Genomic DNA, 5,877 nt, shown 5'->3' on the forward strand with positions numbered 1-5,877 from the left:
TCCTGAGTAGCCACAACAGATAAGAATATATTCTAAGAAAGCATGTCCTGCTTTCACCACTTAAATAGAGATTTTGTTGACATATTTTTTAACATATATTAAGCAGGGTTGTTCCTTCAAACCCATCATATAATTAATTGTGTTTCTCCAAACTATCCTAGGACATATCTGCAGACTTGTCCAGGTTCATTTTAAGACATTAACTATCTTTGAATTAAGGAGGCAAAATTTATATAATGTGTTCGATAAGGGATAGAGCAAAAAAAGCCCCACAAAAAGTGTGCGAGAATATATGAGCTAAAATATGGCTTCTTACCATTTTATTTGTGTCCTCACCACTCTCAGACCCATATTTGTTCCCTTTTAATTTACCAGGATACTCTTTCCAAATATACATGTGGATTCTGTAGGTGCTCCAACCACTCTCTCGTGTACTGGAGGGGAGGCAGAGAAATCCCCTGACCCAGCTTTTGTTACGTAATATGCCACTTTTCTAGCTCAAGCCTAAGCTGTGAGTGGTGGTGTCTGTAGCAGCTGTCTTCCTGGTCTAGGAAGAAGAAGATGATGATGATAAAGTGACATGAGCTATACTTGCCTGGAGGACCCCAAGCTTTAAGGCAAGGCAGCAAATTAAAGCATCTGAAACTGCAGTACCCCGGAAACTTTCCATGTATTACCTGAAACAAGGTGAGAGCCTGTGGACCAGAGTTCTCCTTACTGTTGGTCTGCCAATTCTGTTCCAGGCTACTCTGAATTTCAGTCTGAAACCCTTAGAGGAATTTTGGTCCAAAAAGGGTGGACAAAAGCTTAACAACCCTCTGCCACTAGAAAAATGTCCAAGTATTTGTGCTGCTACCAGGGACAAACCCTCAGCATTACACAATGTTGTTGAGTCTCAAGGCTAAGACAGAAAGTGTGATAGATAGCAGAGGTGTTTACGGTACAGGGACTAAATATTGCATGCTTTCTGGCTAGGCAGCAGTGAAGAAGGCTAGCTATTTGCATTGCCTCAGTTTCTGATTTTTAGATCAAGAGAAAGTTAACTATAGACAACTGCCCATGCCCTGCTGGAAGAACTTTCTGGAGAGTAGAGCAACAGAAGCAGAAAAAGGGATACAGCAAACTGTGGTCTTTTGGCACATGATGAGGTTAGGAAATTCCAAAGAAGAGTGTACTTTCTCGCATCGAGGAAGATCCAAGCCTTAGAAATGATGAAAAGAAGGAAATTATCCCAAGTATACAAAGATGACTGAGTGATTCTTTCTGCTATTCACAAATTCATAGACTGAAAAGGTGTGGAAGAAAAGATCTGCCTTGTGAGACCGCAGAGGGGTAAGTTTGTTTTTATTTAATTTGACTCATAATGACACCTGCAGTTTTCTCTGCTTAAAGAATTGTTCTATTCCGGTATCTTATTTTCTGTTTCAAGCACATCATTGATCTAAAACCTGGAAGCAAATGGGAAGACTGGCTTGCTGGAACAACTTCATAAAATAACCATTTTTCCCGTGTTTCTCTCATCTCTATGAGCCACTTAGAGGCAATGGGTTGATGAGTATCTTTTCTTTTGTTGTTAAGCTTGATCATCCAGGACATAATTAGTGATAAAGTTGCTCTAAATTGCAGATCTTCCAAGTCCAGCTGATTAAATCTAGACATAATGGCCTAAATCTTTTTAATAAGCCTCCTTAATACATCTTCCTTAACTCAAAGTCTGGAAGATGTTAATCATATCTGTATTATGTGTAGGTGATTTAGCTTTCCTTTAGTCATCTTTTTATAAATACTTGGCACATATCTGGCAATGAAGTAGCTTGTTTGATGAAAGCATGCAGTCATATATACTTACAGTGGCATGCAATCTTGACTACAGCCAATGAAAGTATCTCATTTGCTGGAGACCAATAAAATTTATCTAAAGAAATCAGATTACAAGCATTATGCTGGATAACATTAATATATTAACCAGTAGAGAAAATAAAGGTAAAGCAGGAAAAATTGTTTTAAACAACAGAAAAAAAAAAAAAATTAGAAGGGTTTTAAATATAGATATATTATTATTTCACCCTTTTGTATTAGACAAAATTGGGGAACAATGTTGCAGAGCATATTTATCCATTTAATAATAATTTGGGTAAACATATATGCACAAAGATGCATTCCTTAGAAAAAAAAAATCCTGTTTCACATCTGAAAATAATGGACATGAAAATCCTCAGTATTCAATAGGTTATACAAAGCCCAAAATGGTCATGTAATTTTTGAACATGAAAACATAATTTGGCTTTAAGTAACAGCACAGAAGATTCACCATGTGGCATTTACAGATAGCTATGCCTGAGTAGCTCTGTTAATTTTGAAAAGATATTTATAATTATCTTAGGTTAATTGTTTTGAAATAGTATCCACAAAAATAGTGAGTTCTTTTCATTTATTTTATGAATATAACAAGCTTTTTTTCTTCAAGTAATCTATCATTTAATATTAAAATAATCTAGAGTTCATATATACAAAAATAAAATATTTTCAGAGTATTTTATTTACATTTAAGAAGCTTTGTATCAGTGTGTAAAACCACTTCCTGTTTCTTCGATCAAACCCATAATGCTCCTGACTAATTCTCTAAATAAAATTTTTAAGCTATGTTTTGATGCAGTATTTTTCACACTGACATAGGAGAGTACAAGTACTATGTATTTGCTTTTACTAATGTTCTAAGCTGGCAAATGGGCTAATGCTACTAATTTTTTTTTTTCTTTAATAGAAGAGGATGAAAAAGAACTGCTATTCATAGGTGAGTTTTGCAATAAAGGTTAGAGTGATTCTAGTACTCAGTATAATCGATATTCACAAAACAAATCTTTCTTACAGTTTGCACATGATTTTACCGCTAGCTCTTTCAGCACAAGTTTGATTTTTTTTCTTTAATTTCATTGCAAGATTCATGAGCTGAAGCCTGTTACATTTTCTGTTCTATTTCTGCATTTTTCATTATCCCACTGTCAGGTACCTGACAACCTCATGCAAATGTAGAGAGTGACCTGTTCTATTCAGAGTCATTCAGATATAAGTACTGTAGTTATTTAGGGGTGAATGCAAAAACAGAAGTAGCATTTGTAGTCTCAGTGTGGATTTTTCAACTGAAATACTACAATAACATATATGTATGCTCTCTATTGAGCTTCCTATTCCTTCGGTACAAAATTGGTATTAAAGTATTAACGGGTTCTTTGATCATTTTAAATCTCTCTATGTTCAAGTTCTTGTACAAATATTAAGAACATTTTCAGGAATTAGGTAAATTTGTAATTTTTTTTTTTGTGCTGATAAAAGCTAAATCACTTGGACATTTTTTCAGAACACATAATCTAATCAGTTTTGAGTTATATGCACAAAACTAAATACTTATAGACAGGTGTTAGCTAATTCTTCTTTCACTGAGAAAGTCAGAGCCAGATCTTGATACATTTTCTGGTTTTTCTGTTGTGACAGAGCTAAAGAAGAATCCTCACGATAATGGCTGTTATTCCTGAAATGTAAAAGCTACACACTTAAAAAATGGTGGCATCCACATATCTACCCAGGAGTTTCTGAGCAAGAGTATGTACTCAAGGCCCACATAGTGCATGTATGTGAAGTGATTCTAACATATCTGTGTAGTGAATTCCACGCTCCAGACTGTCCCAGACTTGCTGTCCATCTGTAGACCTTAGGCATAAAGTGGGGGACAAAATAAAACACACACGAAAAGGAGTTTGATCACTAGACAAAAGCTACTGCAAAAAGTGGTAGATATCATGCTCCTTATAGAGTATCCCTACCCCAAATATTTATATTTCATTGAGTACCTGTTTAAATTAAAAGCAAATACTGTAAACTGATTTCTCCAAAGAACCCTTGGTACTTTTTATGAACGGAGAATAAGAAAGATGCTACATTAGGAAACTGAATCAAAATTCCAAATGCTTAGAACTGTTCTTCTTAGAGAATGTATTTCCTTTTAGACTGATGTGTGAGACAGGAGACAAGGACCAAATTTGCTTTCTATCTATACTTTCTAGCTGGTAAGCAAACTTCCTTCAATGCTAGGACCATCACTCTGACTGAGGTATTGGAAGGTCCTGAATTTTCTTAAAGCTTGAAGAAGATGGGCTTCTCACAGCACTGCATGTCCAGCTCAGATCAACAGCAGGCAACCTTATCCAAACCCTGAACCTAGAGCTGAAGAGCTAGCTGGTACAGTACGAATAATGCTGAAGGTCTCTCTATCAGAAGAGCTAGCCTACCTTAGCTCTTTTATTATTATTGAAAAACTTAACAGTTCTCTGCTCTGCAGGCTGCCCTAGAGACACCTTTTTTATATCTGAACTTGTACTAGGATTACCCCTATGCTGTTTTCCTCAGCCCTTGTATTGTGACATGTAAGGCAGTGGAGGTATAGGGAAGTATAGGGAAAAAGCAAAGTTAAATTGTTCCGTTGCCCTCCTTTCTGCCATAAGGACCTTGGGAAGTCGTATCTGGTCTCTGAAGTTTAATTTCTTCATCAGTAAATTAGAATGAGTTCCAGTTCTTCCTTGGCAAAGAGTTTTTTGTTCCCTGGCTGAAAAAGAAGCAACAGCCACTAATTAGGTATTATGGAAATATTAAAGTGTTTAACAGCAAGTACTCCTACGTGTACTAGACAGACAGATAGTTCTCTTATACTTTATTTATTTGTAAAAAAGATATTGTGTTATGATTTCTAGAATCACCAAGTGAATCTGTTATTGACATGTTTCTAACTTCATTGCATGTTTTGAAAGCATCTTTTTTGTTTAGTGTTGTTACCCTGAAGGAGGTAGAGAAGAAAAGCAATAGAATAAGATTGACTGTAAATCACTGAGGAGACTCAGAGAGCCAGATCTCTTGCAGGGCTCTGCTATGGGGAAGACCACAGTGGTATTGTTTTATTATCTCTGCTTTCAAGATAACATGCTATGAATACTAATGTTAAGTGGCAACAATGAGCCAGAGATGGGGTGCAGGTATAGGCAATAATAGGCAATAATGAAATGAGCTTGTCAGCTGTTATTTCCATCTTTTACAGAATAACTAAGTCTAATCTATAAGCAATTAATTTTGTTTAAAACGGTTTACATGCACATTGTAGTGCATTGATTCCAAATTCTTGAGCGGCTCCTAAACAAGATCATGTTTTTCATTAGGTAAGTATAGTGTCTCAAACCTGGAAAAACTCACAATTTCTCTTTCAGAGAAAATTTAAGCAGCAATGCAGCAACACTATACTTCAAAAATTCCTAAAAAAAACCTCCAAAAAACCCAAACCCTTAAAATTTCAGCATATGTCACATAACGATAGTCATGGATAGCAGGCTATGTGACAGGATAAGACATGTTATATTATGTTGTCATTAAAAGTATGCCACAAAACAAACCATTAAAGGAAAAAAAGAAAGTAAGTAGATTTTGCTCAGAATTTGTTTTTGCTGAAATTCCATCTTCTTTTTTTCTCTAAAGTATTAAAAGACTTTAAGCAAAATATTTTAAATTTTAAATTTTTTACAGTAACAGTGGTGAAACACTGGAACAGGTTGCCCAGAGAGGTGGTGGATGCCCCATTCCTGGAAACATTCAAGGTCAGGTTGGACGGGGTTCTGAGCAACCTGATCTAGTTGAAGATGTCCCTGCTTATCGCAGGGGAGTTGGACTAGATGATCTTTAAAGGTCCTTTCCAACCCAAACTATTCTATGTTTCTATTCTATGGTTCTATGATTCTATGATTTTACAATAAATATAAGATAGTTTAGGTTGGAAGGTCATCTGGTCTCACCTCCTGCTGTAAGTTAGGTCAGGTTGTTCAGAACCTTGTACAGCTG

At 35.8% G+C, this 5,877-nt stretch overlaps 1 long non-coding RNA gene across 1 annotated transcript; it reads left to right on the top strand.

The window, feature by feature from the left end:
- Nucleotides 1-545: 545 nt before the first annotated feature.
- On the top strand, nucleotides 546-2,794 carry LOC143158841 (uncharacterized). The gene is made up of 3 exons (XR_012995150.1): nucleotides 546-687; nucleotides 1,285-1,332; nucleotides 2,765-2,794. It is a non-coding gene; the product is annotated as an uncharacterized LOC143158841 (long non-coding RNA).
- The last annotated feature ends 3,083 nt before the right edge of the window (nucleotides 2,795-5,877 follow it).

This window comes from Aptenodytes patagonicus, chromosome 1, assembly GCF_965638725.1.
Source record: "Aptenodytes patagonicus chromosome 1, bAptPat1.pri.cur, whole genome shotgun sequence".
NCBI lineage: Eukaryota > Metazoa > Chordata > Aves > Sphenisciformes > Spheniscidae > Aptenodytes > Aptenodytes patagonicus.